The sequence below is a fragment of the Meles meles genome, chromosome 6 (genome assembly GCF_922984935.1).
Source record: "Meles meles chromosome 6, mMelMel3.1 paternal haplotype, whole genome shotgun sequence".
Classification (NCBI taxonomy): Eukaryota; Metazoa; Chordata; class Mammalia; order Carnivora; family Mustelidae; genus Meles; species Meles meles.
Window position 1 is genome coordinate 120,446,302 of NC_060071.1, and position 21,345 is coordinate 120,467,646.

General features: G+C 37.7%; 1 protein-coding gene across 1 annotated transcript in view; it reads right to left on the reverse strand.

Moving 5' to 3' along the window:
• LOC123944012 (synaptojanin 2 binding protein) overlaps window positions 1–21,345 on the reverse strand; it is a 40,250-nt gene that overhangs the window by 18,210 nt on the left and 695 nt on the right. The gene's annotated exons all lie outside the window — the stretch shown is intronic.

The window sequence follows — 21,345 nt, forward strand, 5'->3', positions numbered from 1 at the left end:
CGGCAACCACCCTTCTATTCTTTGCTTCCCTAAATGACTAATTTAAATGGGTATAAAAATTTCAGTTATGCAAGATGCAAGATAAGTTCTGGAGAGATGATGTACAACTTGGTGCTTATAGATAGCAAGTGTTACTGTACACTTAAAAATCTATTAAGAGAGTGGGTCTCATTTAAGTGTTCTTACCATAATAAATTAAATAAAATTTTAAAAATAAAGAAGACTAGTAAAGTGTCATTTCCATGGACAAACCACTAAGTTGTGGGAAGAATTTCACTATACAAAAAAAATTGTTATAAAGAGATTTTATCTATGTATTAAAAAGGGGGGGGACTCCCTGGGGTTTTCTTTCTGTCAGATTTTGTAGAATTCATAGCCACAGTGCCAAGAGAAAAGAAATAGTATGAAAACAATTAAAAAACAAAAATCTGGTGGCACAATTAGAAGGACTAGCCATGATCACTAGCTTACTATTGGTTTCAGTAGAAAACAAATACTTAAGGAGATACATGTGGGCTTTCTAAAAAATTCTCCCCATTGGTGTGAAGCTCACAATATTAAGTACTGGCAAATCAATCTGTGACTTAAGAAAACACATGGCCAAAGGGAGAGAAGCAGCAGGAAACATCTCATTTAGACAGCATACCTTACAGACAGACTATCTCAGCTAGAGAATGAAAAGGGTTCAAGATACAGGATAGCAAGAGTTGCTTCTAAAGATGCCTATTTCAACTTCCTTGAAGAGTAGGCTAAGAAAATTTAAGTTACTAAATGGTTTCTCATAGTGGGTAGGAGGTACTGGAAAGGAGATGGTGGGTAGAGATGAGATAAGACAGAAAGGTGGGTGAAGTCTGATTAATGAAGGCTTTGAAATTATTTCCAAACTGATAGGTTTGAGCAAGGTGGCTGAGGACAACCAGCCTTTCACAATACTAGCACAAACAATTTAGAGAAAATCTTTCCAATCTAACATCTTCACCAAACACTACAAATGACTCTGGGGACTTGGGGTACAGGGAGGATGTGTTAAGTAGCTAAACACAATCCAGTAGTTAGAAAGAGGGGGGACTTTGCTACCGGTTACTGAAAGCTACAGAACAGTGCCTAAAAAAGGAGAGTGGAAGAAATCGTACTGAAATTTTCTATAAACATGCAAGTGCTTACTCTCACCCCAAAATCATGTTATATAAGCATGCTAATAAGGAACTGCTCCATTAGCTGTACATGAACCACAGCACTTCACAGGAAAACTCTTGAGACCCACATGAAGTCTCTCTGTTCCGCGGGAACATTTCTAAAATGGAACTTACCTATAATATGAAGCATTGCTGAATGAAACAGGAGTCACCAAAGCGCTGAGCAGCAGTACTACCAATTCAAACCTGATCATTTACTATGCGTCAGGTACTGTGTTATGTTCTGAAGAAGACATAAAGCTAAATGGGACAGTCACCTCTTTAACCAGAAACAGAAATTTATTCTTTTCCCTGTCCCTTTTAGATTTTGCAGAAACAAATTAAAGTCAGAAGACCTGGTCACAAATTCAACTCCATAATTTACGAGATGTGGACTAAAATAAGTTAGTGTACCTCTCTGATACTCGGTCTCCTTTTCTGTAACATAAGGATTACAAATCCTGCCCTCTCTACTTCAAAAGCCAATTGGTAGGGTCTAGTAACATAAAATCTGAAAAAATTCCTTTATGACCTACAAAGTAGTTACTACAAGAGTAGCTGTCAACAAACTGGTGCCTGCTACTGCCCCAAATTGGACAGTCTGATGGAGAAAAGATTAACAAATACACAGTACCAATGTGGAAAGCCCTGAAATATAAGGCAGATAAAAAGTCCATTAATAGGACAAGACTGGTTTGGAACTCAAAGTTAACTGAAATTAAGTATGTCTATTACTCATGACCCAGACAGCCCCATCATGAAGTTTCTAGCAAGGCTGGTATTTAAAATATGCGACAGTCAGTCCAGCACATGTACCACCCAACTGCAACAGATGTCAGCTGGAAATAAGCAAAGGAGAAGGCCTATCCCTGTATGTATCCGCTGATTATCAACTGTGTCCTAGGAAAATCTTCCATAAACAGAATAGATCACATATTCTGGTTTGTCTGGGAGTCTTGATATATACCTGTTGTCCCAGTATTATTAAAATAGTTCCCTTCAATTTAAAAAGCATCTCATATTGGACCAATATGACCATCCTAACTATAAAGGGTAATGTAAGGGGAAAAAAAAAGGTGATGTAAGAATGTGAATTGCAGCATGCTTTGTGTTGGGTGGAACTGATGGTAATTCAGGTTATCTATCCTTTGGGGAACAGATAACTAGAATTTGGTTAGGAGTCAGAAGATCTGGGGCACCTGGGTGGCTCAGCCACTGGGTGTCTGCCTTCAGCTCAGATCATGATTCCAGAGTCCTGGAATTGAGCCCCACATCAGGCTCTCTGCTCAGCGGGAGGCCTGCTTCTCCCTCTCATACTCGCTCTGCTGGTGTTCCCTCTCTCACTGTGTTTCTGTCAAGTAAATAAAGAAAATCTTTAAAAAAGAGAGAAGTTCTGAATAATCATATATAAGGTAACAGAGTTTTAAAGTGTAATGTTGACACTAATAGCACAATACCTTCTTATAAATTAGAAACCCAGCACACAAAACAGTTATTACCTACTTACAAAAATACATGTATATTTAAAGACATGTAGAAACACATTAGAATGGGTGCCTCTGGGGGAAAGATACAGGATGAAGTTTAGGGATGAAGGGCAAAAATCAAAAAACAAAAAGCAAACAAACAAAAAACAGAGAGGGATCTTGCATGTACTGATGATGACAATGTGTGACAGAACTACAGGATATAATTAATTCAGCTCTCAGCATCTACAACCCAGAAGGGGCTGAGGGCAGAGGGAAAAAGAAATAGACTGGCACTCAAAAGACTTTTCAAAAAGTGAGGGAATAAAGAAGTATTGCATAGTGAACTCTGGTTATAATGTGCCAATAAATTTTTTAAATGTGGTAAGATTAAAATGGGTGCTTGGTCTGCAATTTGGAAGAGAAGTCTAAATGCAAAAAAGTAAAAAGACAGCTGAAGACTGATGCCACCATAGGAGTGGGAGAGAAAGGAAGTACGTCTCTGTATAAGAGTTTTGTACAGTTAAACAAGAAATGCCTTCTACCCATCTCCAGGTCTGGACCCTGAGCTTGTTCATGCATAAGAGCAGTAATAGCAGAAGCAATGCTTAATGTTTATTGAGCATTTAATATGTACCAGGTACTATGCTACCCACTTGACATACATCATCTCATTTAATCTCAACAAAGAGTGATTATTACTCACATTTTACAGATGAATTTCAAGATGATGCATTTAGAGATTAAGTAATTTTAACAAAAGGTCACACAGCTCCTCACAAAGCAAAGACAGTGATTACACAGTGTGAGTTTTAAACCATTTTGCCATACTGTATCTTTGCAGTAAACAGAAACAACAGCTTTAGGAAAAAAAAGTCTGCTAATAAGTAAGGCTGCCAAAAAATTAAAAGTAAAAAAAAGTAAGGCTGCCTATCTTGGGAGTCAACCTGCCTGTGTTGGAATAATGTTTGTAGAACAGTTAACGAAAGTAGTACATTACAGAGGAGGAACTGGTCCTTCTGGGGTTCTGTCACCTTAGTCAGGGTCCCTATTGTTTACTTTAGGCAAGAGAAGGAAAAACCCTTTGTTTATTTTAGATTCTTATCTATAGAATCTAGAAGTTATAAAGTAAAAGTAAAAAAACAATGTTTAACCATATTACATATTATTCTAGAACTAATAATTCTGGACATAATTAAAATGAAACAGTCCATTAACACCAACGATGGTAGCCACTTGCTGAATTATGAAAACCAGACTGACAAACCTTATTCGCTCCCATCAACCTGCAGGTTTTTTCTAGCCCAAGATAATCTCACAAATTTTCCCTAGATGTCAATTAAATTCACTGTTTGTTTAGCGGTAAAATATATGTAACATAAAATTTATCTTTTTATCCATTTTTTTTTAAAGATTTTATTTATTGGGATGCCTGGGTGGCTCAGTTGGTTAAGCTGCTGCCTTCGGCTCAGGTCATGATCGCAGGGTCCTGGGATGGAGCCCCGCATCGGGCTCCTTGCTCAGCAGGGAGTCTGCTTCTCTCTGCCTCTGCCTGCTGCTCTGCCTGCTTGTGTTCTCCCCCACCCCTCTCTCTCTCTCTGACAAATAAATAAATAAATAAAATCTTTTTAAAAATGTATTTATTTATCTGACAGACAGAGATCACAGATAGGCCCCAATAACCTCTATCATACTTTATTATCTCTAGGAGTCTGCCTATTCTATACACCTCATATAAGTGGAATCATACAATATTCGTTCTTTTGTGACGTGCTTTTTTCAGTAGCATAGTATCTTCCAGGTTCACCCATGTTGTAACATGTATCAGAACTTCACTCCTTTTACAAGCTGAAATACATTCTATTGTACGTCCATACCACACCTGTCAGTGGACATTTGACTGTTTCCACATTTTGGCTACTGTGAATAATGCTAACATCTTGGTATACAAGTGCCTGTCCCTGCTTTCCTTTCTTTTGGGCAATTATCTGGGAACTGAATTGCTGGATCACATGGCAATTTTTCTGACAACTTGAGGAACTGCTCAACTATTTCCCAACAGCTGCATCATTTTACATTCCAACAAGCAACGCCCAAGGTTCCAATTTCTCCTTATTCTTGCCAATACTATTTATTTTCACTTTTTTTGGAGAATAGTCATTCTAGTGGATATGAAGTGGAAGGGGATGTGCTATGTCATTGTGGTTTTCATTTGCACTTTCCTAAGACTGGTGATACTGAATATCTTTTCTTGAGTTCATAGGCCATTTGCATATCTTCTCTGGAAAAATGTCCCTCAAGTCCTTTGCATATTCTGAATTGGTTTTTGTTGTTGTTTTTGTTGCTGAGTTGTAAGGGTTCTTTATATATTCTGGATATTAATCCATTATCAGATACATGACTTGTGAATATCTTCTCTCATTCTGTGTGTTATCTTTAATTCTCTTTAGTGTCTTCTGATGCACAAAATTTTTGATAATTTTGATAATTAAACTTGGTAAAACCCAATTTATTTGTTTCTTTTGTTGCCTGTGCATTTGATGTCATATCCAAAAAATTATCAAGCCCCAAAATGTAAATATTTCCCCTATCTTTTCTTCTAAGAGTTTTATAGTGTTAGATCTTTGTGGGGGGGGGGGTAGATATCCTGTTTAATTAATTTTACGTTTTTATTTAAATTAGTTAGTTAACATACAGTATAATATTAGTTTCAGAAGTGGAACTTAATTATTCAACACTTCTATATAACACCCAATGCTCATAACAAGTGCACTTCTTAATCCCCACCAATTTAATCCATCCCCTTACCCCCTCCCCTCTGGTAACTATCAGTTTGTCTCTGAGGTTAAGAGTCTGTTTCTTGATTTGGGCCTCACTCTTTTTTTTCCCCCTTGACTCATTTGTTTTATTTCTTAAATTCCACATACGAGTGAAAACATAATTTGTCATTCTTATTTCACTTAGCATAATACTCTCTGGCTCCATCCATGTCATTGCAAACGACAAGATTTCATTCTTTTTTACAGCTGAATAATATTCCATTGTATACTTATACTGTATCTTCTTTATCCATTCATCAGTCAATGGACATATAGTGTTAGCACTTACATTTAGGTTTTTGATGCATTTTTAGTTAACTTTTGTATGTGATATTTAGGGCAAGAATCCAACTTCTGTGTTTTGCATTTGGAGATTGTTTTCCCAACATCATTTGTTGAAAACTGTCCTTCCGTGAAACAAATGGTCTTGGCACCCTTTCAAAAATCATTTGACCATAAAGGAGAGGCCTTATTTTGGGGCCCCTTTTTCTATTCCATTGCTCTATACATCTGTCCTTATACTTCTGTCCTCTATACATCTGTCCTACCACACTATTTGGAACACCGTAGTCTTGTAGCAAGCTTTGAAATCAGGAAGTTGTGAGTCCCCCAACTTGGTTCTTTCCTTTCAAGATTGCACTGGCTATTAGGGAGGTCCACTGAGATTTCATATGAATTGCAGAATGTGGTTTTCTTTCTGCAAAAAGGCCAATATAGGGGCGCCTGGCTGGCTCGGTGGATTGGGCCGCTGCCTTCGGCTCAGGTCATGATCTCAGGGTCCTGGGATCGAGCCCCGCATCGGGTTCTCTGCTCCGCAGCGAGCCTGCTTCCTCCTCTCTCTCTGCCTGCCTCTCTGCCTACTTGTGATCTCTCTCTCTCTGTCAAATAAATAAAATCTTAAAAAAAAAAAAAGTCTATGCTACCTAGAGCAATCTACACATTAAAAAAAAAAAAAAAAAAGGCCAATATAGATGTTGACAAATATTGCAGTGAGTCTGCAGAATGCTTTGGACAGTACTGTCTGTCATCTTAACAATACTAAATCTTTCAATCCATCAATGTGGAATATATTTCCACTTACTCATGTATTTAATTTGTCAAATTTTGTAGTTTTTAATGTACAAGTTATTGCTTCCTTAAACTTATTTACAAGTATTTTATTCTTTTTGATGCTACCATAAATGGAATTATTTACTTTCCTTTTCAGATTATTCATTGTTAACGTGGAGAAACTAAACTCATCTTGTGTGTTGAGATTGTATCCTGCAACTTCACTGATTTTGTTATAAATTCTAACAGGTTTTGCTGTTTGTTTGTAGAACCTTTAGAGTTTACTACAAGTAAAATCATGCATCTGTGAATAGAGACAATTTTACTTCTTCCTCTTCAATTTGTATACCTTTTCTTTCTATTCCTTGCCTAATCAATCTTTCTGGCTAGAACTTTATTTATTTTTTTAAAGATTTTATTTGAGAGAGAGGGAGAGACAGCACATGGAGGGGGGAGGGGCAGGGGCAAAGGGAGAAGGAAACTCCCCACAGAGCAGGGAGCCCAATGTAGGACTCATTCCCAGGACCCTGGGATCATGACCTGAGCTGAGGTCAGATGCTTAACCAACTGAGCCACCAAGGTGCCCTGGTTAGAACTTTTAATACCATGTTGAACACAAGTGGTGAAAGCAGGCATCCTTGTCTTATTCCTGGTCGTAGCTTTCATGCTTACATAAGTGAGTATGATGTTAGTGGATTCTTCGTATATGGCCTTTATCATGCTGAGAAAATTTCCTCTTATTCCTTTGTTTTTAACACGGAAAGGTGTTGAATATCCCTAAATCCTTTTTCTGTATCTGCTGAGATGATCACATTGGTTTTTTTCCTTCATTCTATTATCAAGTCGTATTACTTTGAATTAATTTTCTTTCACTGAATCTTCTTTGCATTCATAGAAAAGATCTCATTTTGTCATGGCATATATTCCTCTTAATGTATGTTATACTGAATTAAAACGGTGTAGCTCAATGACCACCCTAAAATTCCATGTGGAGGCAATTTTTTATCAAAACCACATGGAGCTGGACCGAAGCAGAAAACTACAAGCTTGATGAAATGGGGATTAGAGTTTGGAGAGGGTGAGGTTGCTGGAAGTTACAAGGCAACGTTCTAGAAAGGAGGAACACAAGCAGGAAAAAAAAAAAAAGAGAGATTCAGGCATCTGCATGAGTCTTTACCAAGTACTGGCCCATGCACATGTTGAGTCAAACTCCACAAAGCTGGAAAAACAAACACTAGGAAGTTGTATGCTGAACTGCTATCAGAGTTCACAAAACGCAAGGAGACTTTCAAGTTTTGACCAGCCAGAATGGAAATCCTCAATGATTCATTTGAAAATTCTGTGGACACTCACTTAGAGCATCCCTCATTTGTAGAGCTGAACTATATGTGAAGTAAATGCTACTTTAGAACCTAGAAAAGGTTACAAACAGGACTTCAGGAGGTCAAACCCATCTATAAGTTACTTAGTTACTTAACTGCCTGCTAAAACAAAGGTAAACATTGTAACATTAACAATGTTAATGTAATAAAACAAAATGCAGACATGCAACAACGTAATATTTACAACATCCAGAATCTAATTAAAAATTAACATGCTGGGGCGCCTGGGTGGCTCAGTGGGTTAAAGCCTCTGCCTTCGGCTCAGGTCATGATCTCAGGGTCCTGGGATCGAGCCCCACATCGGGCTCTCTGCTCAGTGGGGAGCCTGCTTCCTCCTCTCTCTCTGTCTGCCTCTCTGACTACTTGTGATCTCTCTCTCTCTCTCTCTCTCTCTCTGTGTCAAATAAATAAATAAAATATTTTAAAAAATTAACATGCTAAAAAACAAGAAAAATGACCCATAATCAAGAGAAAAATCAGTCATTAGAAAAAGCCAGAAATAATAAATGATGAAATGGGCAGACAAGATGTTTAAAAGGCTATTATAACTATGTGGAAATAAAGTCAAACCTAATGACAAAACAGAACATTTTTTTTCAAGACTTTAATCCATTTTGAGTTGATTCTTGTATATGGTATAAGATAGTGGGTTCAGTTTCATTCTTCTTCATGTTTGCCTGTCTTTTGCATTCTGTCCAGTTCTCCTAATACCATTTTTAAAGAGACTATCCTTTCCCTATTGTATATTCTTAGCCCCCCATCATTAATTAATTGACTATACATACAGGGGTTTATTTCTGGACTCTCTATTTTGTTCCATTGATGTATATATGAATATGGAAGATTTTTTTAAAAAATGAAACTTACATGTTTGAAAATTACAACGTCTAAAAGTAAAAATATACCAGATGTGATTAACAGCAGATCTGATACCACAGGAGAAAAGAAAAATGAACCTGAAGACTTAGAAACCACAGTAACATGGAGGATAATAGCAGTATGTAACTGGAGTTCCAGAAGAACAGGAAAAAGGGAAACAAAAAATATTCAAAGAAACAACTGGCTTGGGGTGCCTAGGAGCCTCAGTGGGTTAAGTGTCTGCCTTCAGCTCAGGTCATGATCCCAGGGTCCTGGGATTGAGCCCTGCATCAGCCTCCCTCTGCCCCTCCCATAGCTTGTGTTTGCTCTCTAGCTCTGCTCTGCTCTAATAAATTTTTAAAAATTTAAAAAAAAAAAGAAACAATTGGCTCAAATTTGTGAAAAATCTACATAAACAGATCTAAGCTCAACAAACTCCAATCAGAATAAACACAAGAGGAAAAAACAGCAAAGTACATCATAACCACATTCCTCAAAGACAGATATAAAGAAAATCTTATAAGTAGTCACAGGAAAAAGGACTTATGTACTAAGGCGCAAAGATGAGAATGACAATAGTCTTTTCCTCAGAAACTATACATGTCTTAAGTCAATGAAACATCATCTTTAAAATGCTAAAAGAAAAATAAAAGTCAACTTAGAATTTTATATCCAGTGAATATAGCATTCAAAAAGAACGGCAAAGTAACTATCTTTTCAGAAAACCAAAGTTGTGAGAAATTGTCACATGCAGATCTCACCTATGATAAATGTTAAAGAAAATCCTTCAGGCAAAAAAGAAATAACATTGACCAGAAACTGGATCTATATAAAGGAATAAAAGCACCAAATATCATAAATAAATGGGTAAACACACGTTAAAATGAAAAGGATGGACAAAGATACACTGAACAACTGGATTGGCCCTTTTAATATCATAAAAAGTAGACTTCAGAACAAGGAATATTACCGAGGATAAAAAAGCACACTTCCAGGGCACCTGGGTGGCTCAGTGGGTTAAGCCTCTGCCTTCAGCTCAGGTCATGGTCCCAGGGTCCTGGGATCGAGCCCCACATCCGGGCTCTGTGCTCAGCGGGAAGCCTGCTTCCTCCTCGTTCTCTCTCTCTGCCTGCCTCTCCAACCACTTGAGATCTCTGTCAAATAAATTAAAAAAAAAAAAAAGCACACTTCCTAATGAAAAAGGAGTCAATTCTTAAAATTGAAATTAAAATATGAACATACCCAAGAGCAGAACTTAAATATTTATGGAGCAAAAACTGAAATGAAAAAAAGGCAACTAAAATATGACACTTGCAGCTTTTAACACTTTCCTTGCAGTAACTGATAGAACAAGTAAACAGAAAAATCAGTAAAAACACAGAATACTTGATGGGGCGCCTGGGTGGCTCAGTGGGTTAAAAGCCTCTGCTTTCGTCTTAGGTCAGGATCCCAGGGTTCTGGGATTGAGCCCCGCATCGGGCTTTCTACTCAGCAGGGATCCTACTTCCCTTCCTCTCTCTGCCGCTGCCTACTTGTGATCTCTCTCTCTGTGTCAAATAAATAAGATCTTAAAAAAAAAAAAAAATACAGAATACTTGAGCAACACTAAGAACCAACTTGACCTAATTTATCTTTACAGAACAACACACTCAACAACTATGGAATAACATTCCTTTCTAATGCACAGGTAATGTTCACAAAGATTGACCACAGACTACTCCATAAGTCTGTGCTGCTAAATTCAAAAGATAAAGACATTAAAATTAGAAATCAGCAAAAATAACTGTTTTAGTTTTCTTGGGCTGCCATAACAAAATACCACAGACTACAAAGTTGAAATTTCTGTTTTGGAGGCCTGGGAAGTCCAAAATCAAAGTACCAGCAAGGAAAATTTCATGCTGAGGGCTCCTCTGGACTTGTAGGTAGCTACCATCTCACTATGTGCTGCTGCTGCTGCTGCTGCTGCTGCTGCTGCTGCTGCTGCTGCTGCTGCTGCTGCTGCTGTTACTGCTTCTTCTTCTTCTTCTTTTTTAAAAAGATTTTATTTATATATTTAACAGAGAGAGAGAGATCACAAGTAGGCAGGTGGGGGTGAGGGGGAAGCAGGCTCCCCGCTAAGCAGAGAGCCCAATTCGGGGCTTGATCCCAGCACCCTGAGACCATGACCTAAGCCAAAGGCAGAGGGCCAACCCATGGAGCCACTCAGGTGCCCTTCACTGTGTGCTTCTTTGTGCCTGTGCAGAGAGAGAGAGAGAGAGATAGTCATAGAGAGAGACAAAGAGTTCTCTGGATCTTGACACTAATTCTATAGGATCAGAGCCCCACCCTTAAGTTCATTTAACTTTAATTACTTCTGTAAAGGTCTTATCTCCAAATCTTCAAATACTGTTCACACTGAGGGTTAAGGCTTCAACATGGGGGAGGGGGTTACCACAAACATTCAGTCTCAGTCCATAAAAAAAGATATTGAAAAAAATTTCCTCGATGTTTGGAAAACAAATAACCAATGAGTAAAAGATGAAACTGTAAAGGAAACCAGAAAACACTATAGTTGAATGAGAATGAAAACGAAAGCACAATATATTAAAAATTGTGGGATGCAGCCAAAGCAACATTTAGAGGGAAATTTACAGTTTTACATGTTCACAGAATAAATAGGTATAAAATCAATGATTTCAATTTCTATTCTAAAAAGCTAGAAAAAGAAGACTAAATTAAACCTAAAGGAAGTAAAAGAAGAAAATAAAAGTGAAAAAAATTTAGCAAAGCAAAAAAGATGGTTCTTTGAAAGAATTAATAAGGTTGACGAACTGCTAACAAGACTAATCCAGAAAATATACTTTATAGATTAACAATTTCAGGGATACAAATGGATTATCACTATATATCCTAAAAATATTAAAAGGATAAGGGAATATTATGAATAATTATGGTGATTGTCAGTAAAATGGGAAATTTCTTAAAAAAAAAACAACACCCCCAACTTATCAAAACTGACTCAAGAAGAAATAGAATGTCTGAATATCCCCATATCTATTCAAAATATTTCCAAGTGTAGGGGTGCCTGGGTGGCTCAGTGGGTTAAGCCTCTGCACTTGGCTCAGGTCATAGTCTCAGGGTTCTGGGATCAAGCCCTGCATCCTGCTCTCGGCTCAGCAGGGAGCCTGCTTCTCCCTCTCCCTCTGCCTGCCTCTCTGCCTACTTGTGATCTCTCTCTCTCTCTGTCAAATAAATAAAATCTTTAAAAAGAAATCTCCAAGTGTATTAAAGATACTGAATTCATAATAAAAAAAATTTTCCCACAACTTCAGGCCTAGACGTTTACACTGGTGTATTGTAGCAAACATTTAAGGAAGAAATAATTTCCGTATGCAAAAAAATCCAGTGTGTTCATAACTTCACAAAATGTTTCTTAACCCATTTATTATGAAAAAGATCATCTTGGTACCAAAACATGAAATACAGATTAGAACAAAACTACAGAAAAATATTCCTCCTGTACATAGACTCAAAAATTCCCAAGAAAATATTAACCAACTGAACCCAGCAATATACAGAAAGGATGAATGTTGGGTTTACCTAAGGAATGTAAGGTGGTTTTAACACTGGTCAATCAAATGAACAAATTCAGCAATTAGTAAAGGAAAAATCATGATTATCTCAGTAAATGCAGAAACAGCACGTGTCATGATAAGTATTCTTAGCAAACTAAAAATATAAGGGAATGTTTGGGGTGCCTGGGTGGCTCAGTGGGTTAAAGCCTCTGCCTTCGGCTCAGGTCATGGTCCCGGGGTCCTGGGATCGAGCCCCGCATCGGGCTCTCTGCTTAGCGGGGAGCCTGCTTCCTCCTCTCTCTCTGCCTGCCTCTCTGCCTACTTGTGATCTCTCTCTCTGTCAAATAAATAAAATAAAATGAAAAAAATATATATAAGGGAATGTTCAATCTGATTAAAAGCAGCTACAAACAACTAACATCCCTAAAACTCAGTGCAAGGAAAGGATGTCCACTCTTTCCACTAGTATTTTTAGCATTGTCCTGGAGGTCCTAGTCAGTATGGTAAGAAATAAAAGACAAAGATTATAAAGAAATAAAACTGTCACTGTTGATGGATATGTATGTGTGGGAATGGGGGGCATATAGGTAATCTCTATACCTTCCTCAATTTTGCTGTGAAACCAAGTGCTCTAAATAAATAAAGACTTATTTTAAAAATTAATATTTGCCTGTTGGTGGTAATACAAAGTGGTGCAGCCACTGTGGAAAACAGTACAGAGGTTCCTCAAAAAGTTAAAAATAGGGGCGTTTGAGTGGCTCAATTAGTAGAGCATCTGACTCTTTATCTCAGCTAGGCTCCTATCTTTATCTCAGGGTCAAGAGTTGGAGCCCTGAGATGGGTATCACACTGGGTGTGGAGACTACTCAAAAAAAAAAAAAAAAGTTAAAAATAGAACTACCCTATAATCCAGTAAGCACACTACTGGGTATTTACCCCAAAACACAAAAACACTAATTCAAAGAGATATCTGCATCCCTAGTTTAGAGCAGCATATTTACAATAGCCAAACTAAGGAAACAGCCTAAGTATCCACCCTGATGAATGGATAAAGAAGTGGCATATACATACAATGGAATACTACTCAGCCACAAGAAAAAGTAACATCTTGCCATCTGCAACAATGCGGATATAGCTAGAGAGTATCATGCGATGTGAAATAAGCCAAAGACAAATACCAAATGATTTCACTCAGATGTGCAATTTAAGAAGCAAAACAAATAACCAAGGGGTAAAAAAAGAGAGAGGCATACCAAGAAACATTCTCTTTAGAGAACAAACTGATGGTTACCAGAGGGGAGGTACTGGGGTGTGGAATACGTGATGGGGATTAAGGAGTACATTTGCCCTGATGAGCACTGGGTGCTGTATGGAATTGCTGAATCACTATACTGTACACCTGAAACTAATATTATACTGTATTTTAACTGTATTGGAATTAAATTTTTAAAAAAAATTTTAATAACTACTACTACTCTGTTTTTCAGCCTTCTACACACAACAGCTATTCCTTATCTCCATGACTTTGTCTTCTTCCCTTTGCCTAGAAACATACTTTACGGTAATTACTTGTTTTATTATGTCTTTACCCTACTGCAGTAATTAGTTTCAATTACGAATAAGCTGCTATAAACACCCGTGCACAGGTAACCAGCTTTTGTGCATTTTTCTATCTCCTGTGCCCACACAGTACCTCGTCAATATACAGACCTCAGTTGGTGTGAAGTGACCGTTACTGCCGTTGGAAAGAACACCCAGGCCAGAAACAACTAACATTTCTGGCTCTGAGGAAATCTAGCAAGGTTTAAAAATTCTCTGTGAGACTCTAGCAAGCTTTTTCATAATCCAAAAAAAGGCAGCACAAAAGAAAAAGAAGAAAAATATTGAAGGGCAAGGCCAATGACCTTAAAATTCCTATGACACAGGGGACCCTGCCTTTCTGGGATGACTACCTCTTCTCCCGCTGGAGTCTACACGCCACACAGCAGCGGTAATGGCAGGCACCACTTCAGCACTTGGAGTGAATGGAATTATCTTTTGGTAAAATGCTTAGAACAGTGCCTGGCACAGGGTCTACAATATAAAAATATTTGTAAAACAAACAAATTCATTTAAGTCTCACAAGTCTATAAGTAGGTTTGATTAATACTCTAAGGAAACATCTAAGGAAGATGAGTCATTTAGAAGTGTGGTAACTCGCCCAAGGTCTCACAGCTAGGAACTTAGCATTTTGGCTCTTAAACACTATGTTCTGCTGCTCACTGCAATTATGTTAAAATTCAATTCTCTTCTGTAGCCACAGTATCTAGCAAAAAATAAATGTATGTGGATTGAAAGGATGAATGAATGATTCAAATGAGTGACTCAAGAGATGAAACGACTAGGCATCCTGTCATTCAAAACCAGCCTGGTGGTGATTATTAAGAAAAGCATATATTGCATGGAGCACTGGGTGCTGTACATAAACAATGAATCTTGGAACACTGGCATCAAAACCTAATGATGTATTTTATGGTGACTAACATAACACAATTAAAAAAAAAATTATGCTCTGGGGCGCCTGGGTGGCTCAGTGGGTTAAGCCGCTGCCTTCGGCTCGGGTCATGATCTCAGGGTCCTGGGATCGAGCCCCGCGTCAGGCTCTCCACTCAGCGGGAAGCCTGATTCTTCCTCTCTCTCTCTGCCTGCCTCTCTGCCTACTTGTGATTTCTGTCTGTGTGTCAAATAAATAAATAAAAAATCTTTAAAAAAAAAAAATTATGCTCTGCAGAAATCCTCTGGTGCAAAGATAAAATACATCACTTGCTTTTTGCTATCTTCGAAAAGACGTTAACAAATAAATATGCATTGACAAACAGAGAAAGAGGGAAAATCTTTAACAGTGCAGGAACAAGAAGATGGTGCCACAATCCAAAAATGTGTTACCCCCATGGCCAGTCCTTTCCTATCACAGTGCTCCATCGACAGGGGCAACAAAGAATACGGCCTCCCAAAGATGGTTCAGGCAGTACTGAGGAGGTATACCTGGGCCTCCATTTATTGCTTGTAAAAGAAGTTTCAAAATGAAGGAAGGATTGCCAACTAAGAGTCACTCAAAACAAAGTGCAAAGGACTTTGAGGAAGTAGGCCTTATGTACCTCTCCTATTTCAATTCTCAGAACATCATTACTTTTTTGACTTTTGCCAACCGGGCACATCCTTCTACTTTGGACAAAAGAGAGCTAATACAACACCTGTTAATTAAATAGCCAATCCTGCATCAGATAATCAGTTTAAACTCTGCCAGCACCATTAATTCTTTCAAAACAAGTTATGTGACCTTGTGGCATTTACCTTTATAAGCCTGTTCTCCTGGCTCACAATTCACCGCACACTTTCAATTTTGGTTAACCCTGTCTCCCAATGAAACGACAAAAACATTCTGACTGCTTTACAGCCTCCTCTTCTTTACTGACAGCTCCTCAACTTCTTCTGAAATATCTATGTAGGTATCTTTAATCTCTCATTTCAGGATAAGCCTTTGTTCAAATATTGAACATACATGCCAGGTCTCTACTGGATCATGTCTCCATTTGTTGCCTTTCTTTCAAAAGTTTCGATCTCTTCATTTTCACCTCATATTATAATCTGAACCCTCCCTCACTGCCATCTTTTCAACTTTCTCTTACTCTACTGCTTTTTACCCAAAATATGGTAATCTGCACATTGTAGTAGGCATGGATACACCACAGTTTTGTACAAGGGGACGATATTATCTAATTTGTTTCTGAAACATTTCCTAAAGACATTTAATATGGTCTTGAGTCTCTTGTCTGACCTACAAGAAACCAAACATACCTTATGAAGGTCCATAGTTATTATGGTTATGCTACCTCTTGAAGGTACCTGCCATATGCCTGTCATAATTAATAATTATTCTCCTACTGAACTGCAAAATTCTTAAAAATAAGGATCTTTTATTCTTTTAGTATCTATGATTCCTAATCATAGTGTAGGCACATAGTAAACATCAAATGAATGTTTTTAAGAACAGCTTCCCTTTATTTTGGACTCTCCTGAAACCAACAGTTTGTTGCTAAATAAGAAAAGATCATCTTAGATCTTTTTCCTCAATAATTTTGTACTTATTCAATAGTCATTGATGACTTTTCTGCCTAGTCATATGGCTTTAAAAAATGTTTCAATAGCTCAGCATCTATCAGCTTGCCTTTCTACTTCTTCAAAGTAATTCCTAGATGTTTTACTTCAGTTATTTTTGATTGTCTTGAAAAAATATTGACAAAAATTATCTTTGAAGCAATCTTAAAGACTTGTATAATACACTCTTTTTACTCTATGTGATTTTTTAGCTATGCTAGCTCCTTGTTTCTTGAATCTTAGTTTCGTATGCATTATAACGCATTATGTTCAAATTCATTCTTTCTTATGCATAACACATTATGTTTAAATTCATTCTTTCTTTAAGTTAGTTGAGAACCCTGTATGACTTTCTGAAAGTTGAATTAGACCACGTTACTGGTTCTTTTATCAATATTTCTATTCTATTTTTCCCGACATTTATGTCTTCCTAGTCATTTCATGAACACTTACACACCACTTTGTATCATACCCAGTAAAACATTAGGAAAACAAAAGACGAAGGATATATATCTTTTGAATCAGAAGAGCTCATAGAGGGAGGAGACACAAGTAAGGAAGCAAATACAGAAATAATCACTAAGACAGAGATATGTACAGGGTCCAGTTGGAGCCTAAAGAGAACAAAAACTTTGTATGATGGTTCACAGCCTGGGTTTTTAAGTCACACGGACTTGAATCTGATTCTTAATGCTACCTCTTAAAGAAATGTGTGACGTTAAGAGTCAAGGTTTTCTCATTTGTACAATGGTCTAATAACCATTTCACCTGTTCCTTGTCGGGAGTGCAAGAGACAAAGTGCTTAGTTTAGCAATACATGACAAGCATTCAATAAATGGTGTATGATATTCGTAACAAGGAGGCAGCTAGCCTATATAAGGCTTCCTGGAGAAGGTTTTTGAATTCAGTCTTAATCAATGAATAGGAAGGGAAAGGAATCAAGATGGAACCTTAGAGAAAGGTTAAGTTTCCACACTAGCATTAATAACTTGTCTAACAACCTCAGCAACCTCATCTCCCTTAACTCTCCTAAATGAACCGTCCCTTCTACCCAGGCTGGTGTACTCACTGACCTCAGAATATGCTTTACTAATTTTCTCTTTTCTATTACTACACAGGCCATACCCTTCCCTGTGCCTGGCACTCATCTACAGACTGTAACATAAATTCTACCTTCTTGAAATTGATGGGTTTGGCCCTTATCAATGGCTCCATTCTTTGAACTTGTCCTGCACAAGGTGAGATTAACACACTCTCCACCACACTTCCCTTGCCCTATGACAACATACAGGCTCATAATAGTCCTTAATCCTTTGCACTGAGATTTCACTTTTCAGGCATAAATGTAATGTCTCCATTGGAATGTAAATTCCATAAGGGTAAGACTTCAAGCAAGCAAGAGAAAATAGGGCAAAGACATAGCACCTTAGTCTCAGATCTATTTAGTACATGAATGAACAGTTCAGAAAACTTAACAACAGTCTCAAGGTCAAATGCAAAGTGCATGACCAATCTGTAGAGACTTAAATGCTTGGACTTAATGAGGTTTCCTGTTTATAGGTTCTCCCTTGAAATGCCCTCAGCTCTACCAACAGCGAACTATAAAAACTTTCCACTGTGGACTGTGCAATTGTCTAAGATGCCTCAAATCCTTAAGGCATGATATAATCAAATAAAGGCTAGGAGAAAGGCTGGGAATCAACGCCTTAGACATGGCTACTATATTGGAAGGCAACATATGGAATAGTAGAATCAACAGATCTAGGTTGAACTCACTGGCTTTAGAACTTGGACAAATCCCTAACCTCTCTGAGAGATATTTCCTCATCTAATAAAGTGGATGAATCACTTAGCACTCATGGTTGCTGTGAAGATTAAATGAGTTAATATATAAAGTAACTAGCATAGTACCAGAAATATAATACCCCACTAATTATTCATTATTAAAACACCATACCAAAGCAGTATCCTCTGCAAAAAAAAAAAAAAAAAAAAAAAAAAAGGCAGAAAAATAGAGATTCTCTTCCTTCTTTAAAGATAATATATCAGGAGCAACCTGCTGAAACCCACTGAGGCCTCAGCCCTGAACAAAGAATCCTAATGTTAACACCCAGTGGGTCACAAGGCTGTTTTTATGGCCAATCTCTATCTGTTACAGTGGGGCTGGGGGTAGGGGGTGGAGGGGGTGAGCTAGATTAGATTCTTGTGATACTTCTTAGAGTAACTGGGTCTTTTCAGAATTAAGAACTCTTAATTTAATAAAGGACAATGTGGGAGGCTTAGAGACTGTAACCAAGCTGAGCTCCCACAGAAGAAAAAAAATCAACAGTATTCCATAAAGAATAAAAGGTGAACTTTTCAAGTCTTTGAAGCCATTTAAAATTCTGACCACTGCCTCTGACAATTCTTCAGATCACCCACTGTCAGTCCAAAATGGCAGGAATCGTAAGATAACATGTGGAATACCCCTCCCCCGCGCCCACAAAAAATCAACTCTTCGAAGTAAGTAGAAGACACCGCCAAAGTCATCCAGCCTAAGTGTCGCCTTAAAACAGTTGAGGAAGACGGAACAGGTGAGATGCCAAGCTACATGCCAAGCTTCTTTCTGCCTCCTCAGATACTCACTTCTTCATCATAACTTCCCCAAGATTGCATTCGTTCCCTTGCAGTAAGCATGATCAGACAGAGTAAGTTCATTTACCTTGCAAAATGGGCCCAAACACTGAAAATATCCCAATACTCTTGCCCTTGACAGAACACTGGCACAAAAGTGCAAGAGAATATACATTTTTTGCTGTCAGCTGATTCAACTTTCAGGTCTCTGCACAGGAAGTTGTACAAAAGAGTGACAATGTTGCCTACAAACAGAAATGCATATTTAGAACTAGAGGCTTTTCATGTTTCTTCTGCAGAGCAAAAGATCTCTATGAGCCTATCAAAGTTACTGGGATAAATGACTTCTTCCCTGTGTGTCTTCATGATGACACAGCGAAGAAAAGCTGAATCAGAATGTGAGACTTCTTAGACGTACAACATACCAGGTAACTAGTTCTGAGAGGTGAAAAACAGAAACTTGAAACATTCTCTTGTTAACTGAAACAACCAAACATCAAATGACTGTTTTTATCCCACTTCAATCCTAAATGAAATGACTGTTTTTATCCCAGTTCAATCCTAAATTTGGGGCTCTACTCTCCTAAACTCTTAAGTTTATCAATTTATATGCCTAAGACATGAGCATACTTAGGAAAATTAATGGAGTCACTTGATGAATAAATATTCATTGTGAATAAATGCATATATACTATAGAAACTAAAGTACTTTGGGGGGAAATATATTAGCTAGATATAATCATTTTTCTTAATTAGTACCTTGAAGTTTGTCCTAACTCCAATGATTCAGAAAAATGTCAACACCAGGAACTTTCAGTCTGCAAGATCAACAGTATCAGAAAATTTTAGCAAATGGTGAGCTGAACATTTATCAACCCTGCTATGCAAACACCAAAAAATGTGATATTACATTGAACTTTAAAAAAATATTCAGTGACTTGAACACACAAAATAGTATCAGAGTTCTCCTCTGCTATAGCCAGGAGATCCTGGAAATATTGCGGATGCCACGGCAAAAGAACCACGTCAAACTACGTTAAATTCTTAACAGACAAGAATCAAATTCCAAATCACATCAAGGCAGCTAATATAATAATGAGGGATGCCTATGCTATAGACGAAAGAGACAAAATGGGAGCAGAACAACTTTAAATCTTTGCAGGACAATCAGAAAAAGAGCTAGCATTGTTTTAACTGGTCCTAGGAACAAGTACCAATGGATAAGAAGTACAGAAAAGTAGATTTTTGGGTTAACAATACTTTTTCATACTGGCCTCAAAAGTCAATAAATACTAAGAGTGAGAGGAGAAATTTACATAAAGGAGGAAAAATGAATCTAAAAGAACTGGGCATCCTGAATGAGCATTCAAAAACGTTTAGGAGCTCCTATGAAGTATGACACTAAATCATGCAGGTTAGAATGAGTTACTTTTCTATAAATAAAGCTGACTTCCAGTCTGATATAACTAGGAAAAAAACACAAAGTACGGATGACTCGGAAAGCTATATTTTATGAAAAATGGTCTGTAAGTGGTGGTCAAGATATTGCAAAATTCCACATGAGAAAAGATGATGGGCTGTCTTAGGTAGTGGAGATTCCAGCGGCGTCGCGGAAAGGAGCGGGAGATTTACAGAAACATTTCAGAACTAGAGCTCTGAGTACTCGATGACTTATTGAAGACTCTTGGAAAAATAGTTATTTAGCAGGATTTACTGTGCTCATCTATCTATTCCTCTATCCAGAATAACAACAATAGTAGCAAACACACAGTGCTTTCCAGGTGTCAGGCAATGTTCTGAACGTTTTGAAGTACAGTCTACTATCATGCACATTTTACAGATGAGAAACTAAGGCTTAGTTTATATCAATAAAGTTAGACAATCAGTGTCAAAGTTCTAGTAAGAGGTTAGATACCAGATGGATCTACATAAGCCCAACGCTAAAGCTCTTAATCCATATACTAGACAGCTGTAAAGGGGAGGCAACAAAAACCAAGGCAGGCTGACCTTGAACAGCGTTAAGAGCCCACTCGAGAGAAAGCGTTGGTGGAAACGGGGGGTGGGGCGGGGGGTTGGAGGGGAAAGATGACTGAAGGCTAAGTGAGGATTTAGCGGTATCGTAATCACAGGATGTGCTTGTTTAAAAACAAAAAACAATCTGCACTGAATCCAAATTCCTACAGATGGGACCTAGGGATGAACTTAAAAAAAAAAAAAAAAAGATTTTATTTGGAATTAACATTTTTTAAAGAAAAATCGAGAAACCCTGGATCATTTTGAGGCACAACCAG